Genomic DNA, 12038 nt, shown 5'->3' with positions numbered 1-12038 from the left:
GAAAGATGCTTAAATATTTAGCAGAGAGATGGTGTTTTAATCTACTTATAAGAAAGACAGGAGTGCTCGGTTGATAGAGTTCCACTTACATGTGGCTGTGGGGGAAGAAACAGTGAATTTATAACCAAGCGACTTCCCCTCTTCTCCACTGATCTGTACTTCCTGTCCTCCATTCCATCCCTGCACCCCAAGACCTTAATTTTCTTCCCCTGGGATCCTCTGGGAAAGCCACCTAACCTCTCTATGTTCCTTCTCCCCCCTCATTTACCCTTTTCACTCTGCCTCTCTCTCTCTCTCTCTCAGGGGTTCCTCTCTCTTTCCCTCATTTCATTTCTTCTTGTCTAATTGCCTTTCTATGGGGTTCCATAGTGAATGGTAGGGAGTTATTTTTTTTCCTGTCTACCTAAGGCATAACAAAGTGAGGGCCCAATCCTACAGAGTGCCTATGGCAGCGGATGTCCCACTTATGGCATTGTAAATGTTGCGCCACCACTGTGCAAGTGAGAACCACTGGTATAAATGGCCTGAGGCTCTGCACACCCACCAGACAGATCCAGCCTGCATTGGACCAGGTAAGGTATCAGCGGGGGCAGGTTGTAGACTATTTGGGGGAGGTTCAGAGCAGGTGCCATGGAGGGTAGGGGTGGTTTGGGAGGGCAGGAGCATGGCTCTTGGTGGCAGCAGCACATATCAGGATCCTAGCCATGATTTCTGGGCTCAGATTTATGCAAGCAAAATAACTGGCATAGGTCCACAGAGACTTATTGATGGCCAGGCGGCCTATGAAGGGGTAAATAAAAAATATTTTTTTATACTTCTCCCAGGACATCTGGTTGCCCTGCACACCATAGCTGTCAATGCAGCTGCATGGTGTTAAATAGTAGGGGATGTGATTGGGCTGTAAGTTTAGCTAGGCCCCAGGGTGTGTGTGTGTGTGTGTGTGTGTATCATTTGTTATATAACTCTTGAGTTCAATGGGGCTTACTTCTGGGAAAGTGTGCATAGGAGTTCAGCCAAAAATCTATGACATCGAAGTGGAACATGGAAGATGTTTAAAATCTGAATGAGTAGCAACCCCCATTTTGGGCTAATAATATTATTTTTTCATATAATTGCACACCCATGCAAATCAAAATACGTGGGCATATATGTGCACCCCTGTACACCATAAAAAAACCCATTCATCGCATATAACTCAGTTCAGTATTTGCTTGCAAAAAGCAGAAACAAAGCAAAACAAAAAAGATTGAACCCAGGAGTCTTTCCAGAACAACTCTTGCTAACATAAATATGGGGGGAGAGGGACCTTAAATATACAGGTGCTCCTATGCCTATGCAATAACAGAACTGCTCATGGGACAACAGTGCATCAATTCACAACAAAGAAGTTCATCTTTTCCCATGTAACCAGGCACCCTTGTACCATTCGCAGCCGTATCTATTTGGTAATTTTCTCCGATTATGCAGTGGATGAATGCATTAATGTGCCCAACCATTCTGTGTATGATGGGGGTGTGATTAGCGGATGACCCTAATCTCAGTGTGTAATATAAAGTATAAAGATGGATGCAGATGCTTTCGTGGGTGTTTTTGATTAACACAGACGTCTATTTTAAGAGCTGAAATCTCTACTACATTTGGTGGCAGCTGGTGAGGCAGTTTTCTCCTTGGTATCAGCCATTGGTGCAAGGCTTATCAGTGGGGAAGGTGGAGGTGGAGGCAGAGACGGTGATCCTCACTTAGCACTATGGAGTTGTAAATACATATTTACATTTGGTAGGTGTCCCCATTAGTATTAGCAGGACTCATATCCGGTCAACAATTATTTGCTTCTTGGTCACTTCCACTGACACTTTGAACATACACAAGTAAGGGGGAGCTCCTTTACGGTGGTGGCTGAAGTTTCCAACTACTGAAGCACACCTCACCAATCATGGCTTTGTTTTACTAACCCTATTCAGACAACATCTCCTCTCCCTGTGATAAAATCCCAGGATTTTTCCTTCTCTAGTGAATATTTTAGGATCGCTGTCAAGGGGTCTGGCACATGGTTTATTGTTTAACCCTAAATTCCATCCCCAAAGGCACCAGGTTAATGCAACCCTTCTACTGGAATTGGCATGATCCCAGATTGAGCTCTCCTGCCCACCTGACCAGAGTTTGGGGTCAGATGAGAGAACCCAGGTGACCATGCCATGAAGCAGTGATGTCATTCACCAAAGGACTTACAAGGTTCAACCAAAGGATGGATGCCCTTGGTTCTTGACCCTGTCTCTGGCTGTGTGACTGGTGCATTGTCAGGATCCAGCCCACCATGGAGTTAAAGTGAGATAAAGTCAGTTAAAACTGAAGTCTTCTCAAATGCTAATAATGTAGGGTATTGTAGGGCAATGGTTCCCAAACTCTCAGGAAGTTTGAGAAACAAGGTAAGTTGTTGCAGGAGAGGGGCAGAGGCAGCAACAGGATTGTGCCACTGCTAGGAACAAGGGTTTGTTTTTTTTAAACACCTGGGGGAGGGTGTGGGGAGCCCCTTGGAGCCCTTGGAGGGCTCCCCAAGCCTGTAAATGTGTCAAAACAGCAATCAGAACCCACTTCCAGTTTGCAATTGCAGGACAGGAAGTGGTTCCTATAGCAATTTTGAGACATTTGGAGGCTTGGGGAGACCTGTAAAGGGCTACGCAGGGCTCTCCACATACCCTGGAGGCTGGTGCTGTCTTTAGGTAAGTTTAAACTCCCCCTTGTCCCTGGCAATGGTGTGATCCTGGGGATCACATCGCTGCCTTTGCCCCTCCCCATCTTTGCCTTTGCTTTCTGCAGAAAAGGGCTTCCTAGGCTGATGGGTTGCGACTCACCAGTTTCAGAACCACTGTTGCAGGGGGTTTGCCATCTTGAGTAAAACATAATTCAATCATGGAGTTTAAAAAATGGACACTTTGTTTACCACTATTGCATGCTGAGATGCAAAGTCCATTGTAATTATCACCTTCTGTTTTATTTTTGCATCCACCAGTTGCAGCCCCCCTGAGCTATATCCTGTAGCTGGGAGATGTTGCTGTACTCTGCTGCTAAGCATCCAAGCTGTTTGCATACTAAAAGATCTGTGTCGTATTTCAAACGACACCTTAAATAAACACAGAGAACAAAGTTTGTGGCAGACCTATGATATCTCATTAGAGGCAGGCAAACACATGTATCAGTGGAAGCAATTTAAAGTGTAGTGGCAAATTGAATCAGAAATACACACTTACGGAGAGAATTGTGTTTGATCTCCTTAACTATCATCTATGTTGGACTGCATCTAAAGCATCTATTTCCTCTGAATTATTTCTGCTTCTCTGCCAGGGAACTGAAGACAAAAGGAAAGACATCTCAGACGAAAAAGGGTGCAAAATGTTTTAATTTGTCTCATTCGTATTAGCTAGATTAGCCAGCCTCATCAGAATTTTGGCAATCCAAAGGAGAAAAATCTGTGTCCTTTTATTTGCATAAATTATGGCAGAGTGTGGGCTGCACCCATGCTTAGGTCATTGGTGAAAGTGACATCCTAGAGAAGGAGTCTGAAAAGACTGTCCAAATGACCTGGCCACAGAGCAGTTAAGCTCAGTTTACATTCTGGCAGCCTTGAACTTGCAAAACAGATTATGCCAAGGCTGTAAATTGCAAGACTTTAGTTCAGGGCTTTTCAAACTGGGGCGTCGTGATGCCCTAGCCTGCGGGCCCTGGCTCCTGCCCCCTTAAGGGGCGGGGAAGCCTGGAGGCAGGGAGGAGGCAGTGGTGCGATCACCAGGATCACACCACTCAGGGGGGCTGCAGGGTCTTGGATACATGTACCCAAGCCCCTGCAGCCTCCCCGGGGTGCGGGGAGCCCTACTGCAGGTTGCGCCGGGCTCCCCGCACCCCCGGGAGGCTGCAGGGGCTTGGGTGCGTGTACCCAAGTCCCTGCAGCTCCCCCGAGCAGCGCGATCCTGGGGATCGCGCTGCTGCCTTCCCCCACCCCTGCTGCCTCCCCCCTCCCACCCAAGCAAGAACTTAGTGGCTCTCAAACTCTCCCAGAGTTTGAGAACCACTACTTTAGTTGAAGACCATATTTGCAAGACCTTAGTTGAAGGTGACACACAGATGCCCCACGGTGCGACCCCTTTCCTTTTCAACCATTGGCCGTTTATTAGCATGATGTTGGTTAAGAGGAGCCCTGCCTCACCCAGTCCAGGGCTGACTCTCAGGAGTGTCAACTAACAGCCCAATCCTACATAATTCCCCATGTGGTTATGCAGCTGTGCCAACAGGGCATGCTCTATATCCTGCAAGGGAGTTTCAAGCCCTAGAGACCTCCTTGTGATAAGGGAATATTTGTTCTCTTTCCCCAGGCTAAGCCCTTGCCAGCTCTCTGGGTCTACTTGTGCCATCTATATGGAATATATAGATATAGCTACTTGTGTTATGATGGAGGAGAGAGGGGGTATGTATTGGTACATGCAACCTGCGCCAGTATGCTATCCCCTTTGGACAGCCTGGCACACCCCCTTTCTCTCTTTGGACTTGTGCCCACTGGTGCAGGTTTGAGAAGACCCATTGGTGAGTGGGAGGGTTAACTGGAGGTTAGGGAAAATAATTTCCCTTATGTCCCCAAGCCTCCCAATTCTCCCTTCCCCTTGCAGGATGCATAACCAGCCTTTTTGTCATGGCTGCATTGGTGGAAGGAGGGGTGCAAATAGGATGGGGCTGAAAGAAACTTAAATGTGGCTTCCCCAAATACTTCCAGTGTGGAACCTATCCATAGCTGAGGCATATTTAACCAAGTGGTGACTTCAAGTCAGGTTTTCGTAAGATACCTACAGAAAAAAAATTATAGAAATGATTCTCTAAAGTTGTTCTTGAGCATGTTTCCAAGACATTTATGTTTAAACTAAAGCATTGAATGTGCAGAGCAGAACAAGGAGAGGATTTCCCTCACTGTTTCCCAAGTTTCTATCTTTATGGTTAGCAGCAACTTGAGTCTAAATGCTCTTTCCATCTGTTGTCCAGAAACCCAAAGCATTTGTGAATAGTAAACACAGGCCATAAAGCTGCTTTGTTTGCTAAAACAAGGGAAGCTTTTGTGTGCGCTCTTCAAATTGATGTTTGATCTTGTGACTCTTTCAAGAGTTGGATCTTAGTGTTTTATTTCTCTTACTGATATGTGTGCTTTATGATGACAGAGCCATCAACTTGTGATAAGAGTGTAATTTAAACAAATAGGTTGAATTATATCATTATAATGCAGGAAAAAAGATTATCTCAAATGTTCCACTCTAAAATTCCAGTTCAATAAAAAGATAAGAAGATACATAATTTTTCCTTAGTTTCTTTTATGTAGTAATTCTTGCAGCTCTCTGCTTTTTCATGTTGTTCTCATACATATAGATTGGCAAGACCTATCTTTTCAGTTAAAGACTAATTAGAAGAGATTCCTTACAATGTAATTATTTTTGAAAAGCTCATAGTGCCTTTGAACATCAAAAAAGCACAGCTTTATTTTATGTTTGTTCATTTGTAAAGTATGTTTTTCTCCCTACAGTAAAATTCCTAATAGCTTTTTGCTAGGTAGAAAAGAAAAATTATGCAATAAGGCAATGCTTTTTATTCACACCAAAAAAGTATAGTGGCATAGCTAAGAGATCTGGCACCTAGGAGCACAAAAATTTTTAACATTCCCCCTACCCTAGGTGTTAAAAACCACTAAAGGCAAGATACATCTGGGAGGTGGTCTGAATGCAGAGAAGCCGTGCATGGCCTCCTTGAGCTGCGGAAGGCTTCCAGAAAACCGGAAGTACCTTTCTAAGGTCTCTGGCAGGCCTTCTGAACCCTTCTGATCCTCAAAGAGGCCACTCACAATCTCCCCATGCCTCAGAAGGCCTGCTGGAGGCCGCTGCCCGCCTTGGTATCTGCCATGGGGTATGGTTTGGTACTCCCTCAAGGCATGGCATCAGGAGAAATTAACTATGCCACTGGTGCAGAATGAATTACTCTTGCACGTTCAAGGCAAGCCTGGACACTGGAAAGGAAAAGAAATGCTTGACAGTGTTGGCCCCATTCAGATGCCATGCTCTCCAGTCCTCCAAAGTATGGAATAAGCCCAAGGTGCACACAATCCTTTCTCCCTTTCCCTTCTCCATTCACACTTACCATCTTGTCAAATAACAGTATATCAAGGTGTCTGAAGTGTAACCCTTCAAAGAGTCATCCCTCCAAATCAGTGCCTGGCTGGCAACAAATCTGTTGGTGTCAGCAGTTGGCTAGGTTGGGTACTAGTCATCAGATGGCCTTTGCTCATCAGAGCTTTTTCCAGATCTGACTCTGGAACATTCAGAACTGATGATAGCAGTAATACCAAATGCACCATTATGGGGTTAGTGGGGCCACCAAGGGGAGTTCTAATGAGGGGCTTTGCACCTGAGCCCCAAGCAACTTGGCATCAGAACCACCCTTCAGACTAGCTGCTTGATAAGCAAGCCAAAGTGCATTTGTTGCACTGTGCACCAGATACATCCTTTTTTCACTGGACCTCTTTCACACACACAAATCAATGCTGAAGGAAGTCTGGATTCCTCCCACGCACACAAGTCAATATAGGGGGAGGTCTTATATTTTTCAAGGCAGGACCCACTTGTTTTGTCCCAGTGCTGTCTCCCCCAATCCCCTCCAAGCCACCAACTCTTCCATTCTTCCGTAAAAACTATCTCCATGATGAACTGTAGTGATTCTCCACTCTTGCGGCTGTGTGCAGTGCATTATAGCGATACAGCTATAGTTATGGTTGATGAAGCACCCCCATTACCTTCCCCTGGTTTGAACTCTTTGTGAAATAATTACCCTCTGGACTGAAATTTCTCATGCTTGTTTTCAACCCCAGGGTGAGAAATTTTTTGGAAAGCGTCATAAAATCCCATTTGGGCATTTTATGAGAGAATGAAGGCCAGGAAATAAAAACAAGTGTTCTCTGCTGGTGAAAAAACATTTCACATGCTTTATTTGTGTTCAGGTAAGTCCAAAACGGTTTCCTTTTCCTTTTTTTAAAAGTCTAGCAATTATTCCTAACTGTGCTTTTGACACAGTAGAAGACATTTTATTTAGAAATAAAAAAGGCTTTTCAAAATCGCTTAGACGGGGTTGTAGAGGCTGCTATTTCCTTCTACTATTTAGTGGCACACTTAAGAGCACAGTGCCCTGGGTGACTTTCCTACTGAGGGTATCTCTCATGTTTTCAAATGTCTTCTTAAAAGACATTTGCTACGGCTAGATAAGGAAAGGCTGTGACTAAGTTCACATGTGGATGTAGGTGGGGCCTCTTTATCCATGGATTTGTCCCACCGCAAATGCTGAAACCCCCCGAATCGCCCCCCATAGTCCTCCCAGATGCAATCGGAACCTTGTTCCTGTTGCATCTGGGTAGGTTTCTGAGCCTCCGAGAGGCTGTGCAGGGCTCTGTGCAAGTCTCTGTAGTAGTAAACAAACTCAATTGAAAGCCACTTTCATTTTTCTATCGAGAACACAAAGTGGTTTTCAATCAGGTTTTTTTCTTTTCTTACTATAATGGAGACTTGGGTAGTCCTGCAAAGGTGTCTGCTGGGCTTCCCACATCCCCCAGAGGCAGACACTCCATCTGGTAAGTTGAAAAAGCCCCCCCCGCCCCCCCGGGGATTGTGTTGCTGCCTCCCCCCCCCCCCCCACTCTTAAAAGTGTTCCCAACTCCCTTGTAGGAGTTTGGGAAGCATTGAACTAGCTTACAGAGATAAAATCAATAGTCCTTTTCAAACCCTAAAATCAAATTCCAGTATTGGAATTTCCAAAGAGACAATCACATTTGTGCTGCAGGAAAAACAAAGCATCTTGTAGCCAATTTGTTTTGGCATATGGCCTTGTGGACTGCAGGCCACTTCATTCTGTTACCTTTGGTGAACCGCAGGTTGTTAAAAGCTAGTACTGAAACAAATTGGTTAAGGTTTTCAAGGTGCTACACAATTCTTTATAATTGAAATTTCACTCAGATCACTGGGGCTTGGAAGCAAAGAGCCGAATCTTAATGCATGATCCCCCCCCCTTCCCCGCCAATGCAGTGGTGCTGAAATGGCTACCATTGCATCCTGCGTGGGGGGAGGGTTTGCAGAGGTCTCATCTGGGTATGGGAACAATCATTTTCTTATTTCAGGAGTAATCCTCCATGGCGCAGGGGGTCTACCAGGGCTGTATTATTCATAAGGCTGACTAGGCTGAAGTCTAGGGGCCCCACAGGGACGAGGGGCCCATCATGTTTATTTTTTTGCTGATGCACTGTTACCTGTACCAATGTTCCAATGGTTAAAGGCACTTTGCATTCATCAGGAATTCAGAACTCTGAATTCATCAGACCTCAGAATGGATATGGGGCTATATACTGCAGTCTACTACCTACCATACCAGTGTCAGGCTATCAGCTGTAATGGGATGAAAGACTGAAGTGCTGGAGGTAGCCCAAAGTACCTGAAAGCCTAGGGGTCTGGTCATTGGTTAATATGGCCTGGGATCTACTCAAACTGAAATAGCCTGTACAGGTTCGCATATAACCACGCTCCCTTACCAGGATCGGGTTGAGGAAGGTGATCATGAGTGCATGATATCACATCTGGATTGCTGGACTTTGACCAGTAATCTATAAAGATTACTGAATCATCATGAGCCAGTTGCTCTGCCTAGCCATACCTACCTCACAGCAATTTTGTGAACGATAAAGTGGGATAATCCCACATCTGCCATTGTGAGCAATGGATGATGGATGGATATAATAATAATTTATTGGCATCTTCACAAGATTCCTCATCATACTAAAAAGGCCTCACCACAAAAGCTGCATGAATTGACTCTTTCAAATAAGTAACCTAAATGTATAGGAAGACATGGTTCAAACAACTTCCAGGTTCTTTTTCCAACCTTGGGCTGAGACATGGATCATGTCTGCCGGCTCTTAGCACTTCAGTGGTAAACCTATTTGCAGCAAACCCCATTGCTTTATGCTGTTTCCCACTGGTCTCTGCCAAAACAAGTTTAGATGGGCTACTGGTCTTTGCAAGAATGCTCTATGGTCATATGTGACATGTTCATAATTCATGGCTATGTATGGAAGTACATATACACTTCAGGCACCAGTACTTCTTATAATTCCTTCTGTCACTGCCTGTTATAGATGACTATAACAGAAGGTGAAAGTAAGAAATAGAAGTGGTAATGGTGTCTCAGGGGTACGTGTACTTCCATATAAATCCATTAATAATTTGGCAACCAACCAAAGTCACCGAGAGAATAGTTTTATGGAAAATATTGGGTCGTAATAGTAGAGTTTGTTCCATCTAAATCTGCCCATGGTGCCTCTGATACATGATTAGATCAAGAAGAAGAAGAAGAGTATAGTGCACCAATCCTTTGTGACATGGAGGACTGACATCATCAACTATGAGGAACACAGCTGCTGATGGTATGCAAGAAATTCAAGATTTTGGTTCACCAGGTTTCCATAAGAACATAAGAAAAGACTGGCTGGATCCAGCCAACAGCCCATCTCACAGTGGCCCACCAGATGCCTCAGGGAGCAAGCGTGACAACAGGAGACCTGCATCCTGGTGCCCTCCCTTGCATCTGGCATTCTGAGGTAGAAGAAGCGGAAGCAGTATAAGAGTCTGAAGGAGCCCAAGGCCTGATCAGGGTGGCTTGTGAAACAGCAAAAAAGGCACCAAGTGCTTCCATCCAGAAGATGCTCTCCCAGTTTCAGCGCAGAAACATGCGTACAAATGCACAGGCATGCTGGCCGAAGAACAGAGACTATGGCTGCAATCCTAACCACACTTTCCTGAGAGTATACCCCATTGAACAAAATAGGACTTACTTCTGAGTAGATCTGGTTAGGATTGTGCCCTACTTCTCACATTTTTATTGATTTATTTAAAATACTTGTACCCTGTATTTCCCCTCAATTACCAGGATGCCCAAAGTGGCGTGCAAAACATGGTAACCAAATGTTACCAGCCCTTGGCCTCTGGTATTGCAGAAATACAGAATTTCTAACTACCATGGGTGTACTACTTAATATAAGAGCCTTAGGAAAACCCAGCTAAGACGCTAATTGCAGTTCCTCACCTCCTTCCCCAGAGACTAGATCAAAACTCTATCTTGCTACTTACCCAGCTGTGTCTGCAGAGCAAATCATCAACAATGTCACTAGCCAGAAGGGACATTGGCTGTGTTAAAGTACAGGTTGATAGGTTCAGGTTCAGGTTGATATATCACATAGCAGTTAATATTTTTGGTAATGTGGCTTAGAAGGATTGTTTTAAAGGGCTCCTGAAAGGAACAAAGCAATGCAAGCAGCATGGAGTAGGGAAGATGCTGTATGCCACGCTTGGTAGAAAGGAAGCACGAAGGCAAGAGGAAGCTTATCTATATATTTTCACTGCCTGTTGAAAACAGCTGGCAATTTCCAAGGTTAGCTTTATAAATGGAAAGAAATTGCATTTTCCCTTCAGGCTGGCTGAGCTAGTTTCCTTTGGGACTAAACTAATAACTTGCTAGACTACAGAAGAGCGAGCCCCCACATTTTTTCGCCTACAGAGTTTGAAATCTAATTGGACCTTCCAGAGTTGGCCTGTCAGTCGTTCTCATTTACAGCCAATATTGATGTAGATAGAACTGCCATCTGGGCAGTTTTAACCCAATTTGGGAAGGTCTTGACACCTACAGTGCAGTCTTACACATGTCTACTCAGAAGTAAATCCCAGTGTGTTCAATGGGAGTCATTCCCAAGTATAGGACTGCATCCTGGTTGTTCTTTTACATGCAATGCTTCAGTCAACTGGCAGACTTTACGCTTGCATGCAGAAAATAAATGGACATATGCAAAGGAACAATAATATTTTTGACCAGTGGATATGTTGAGAGTAAATCTTCAGTTGTGGCTTCACTCAACCTTAGGGTTGGCTCCTGATCTCATAGTCAACCAAAAAATCCTTCCCATGCAATCCAGTTTGGAGTTCAGCCTAACTTGTTGTTCTGAATGCTGGATTGTGTCACTTTAATGCCAGGCTATATAGAGTGACTGCTTGAGATGAGAGTGGAAGCAGATAGCCCAGAAGCACCAGGGAAGCCAGTAGAATAATGCTGACAGACCAAATAAGGTCCCGTTTCCCCAAAAGGCCTTGTTCATTGACACAAACATCTCTCATTAGGCAAAAATCTTTCAAAGGAACAGCTACCATCTAGATTTGAAACCAACCCATCCATGAACAATACTATAGCTGAAAACAGAACAGAAGTATCAATCAGGTTAAAACAACTCTTGCAAGTACAGCATCTAACAGGTCTGGGCAAAAAGAAAGGGCTTTGCCTGGCACTGAAATGACACCAGATTCTGTGCCTGGTAAGCCTCCTTTGGGACTAAGTTCAAAAGCTGGGCCATTAAGGTACTTTTTTGTTACCAGGAAGCCCCTGTAATGATTTTTCACCACTTCAGAAATTAAACTTCTTTGTGCCATGAGAACACTGTCATTTTCAAAAATCAGAGGCAGGTTTTCTAACTAAATTTATAGCAATGTGTGAGTGATCACCACGTTTGTATATATGCTACACAAGCATATTCTCTGTAACTCTGATCTTTTTTTATGTCATTGTGGAATTGCCACTAACCTTGTAATGGTTTCTCTCTAGCTTCATTGCACTTGTATACACATATATTGTATATGTAGAACTTGTGACCCACCACACTGAACACAGACCCCCCAACCATGCGTTATGCCAAATACTTCACAAACAATTGTCCCGTTGAATACTTTCTGAACATAGAAACCTTATGCCCACTTTAGGCTAATTAGCTTCCTTTATCCAAAAATAGCCAGTTTTTGTTACCTGAAAAGCCTTGGTGAACCCCACCACCTCTGTGAAGGCAATCAGCAGGAAGCTCATCTGTTCAAGTTGCAAGAGGTTCTCCTTTCCCTCCCCTGCTCGAGTTAGCAGATTCTCCCACCACAGTAGCCACA

This window comes from Tiliqua scincoides, chromosome 1, assembly GCF_035046505.1.
Source record: "Tiliqua scincoides isolate rTilSci1 chromosome 1, rTilSci1.hap2, whole genome shotgun sequence".
Lineage (NCBI taxonomy): Eukaryota > Metazoa > Chordata > Lepidosauria > Squamata > Scincidae > Tiliqua > Tiliqua scincoides.
The sequence above is the reverse complement of the archived record's forward strand: the minus strand, read 5'-3'. Positions refer to the sequence as shown.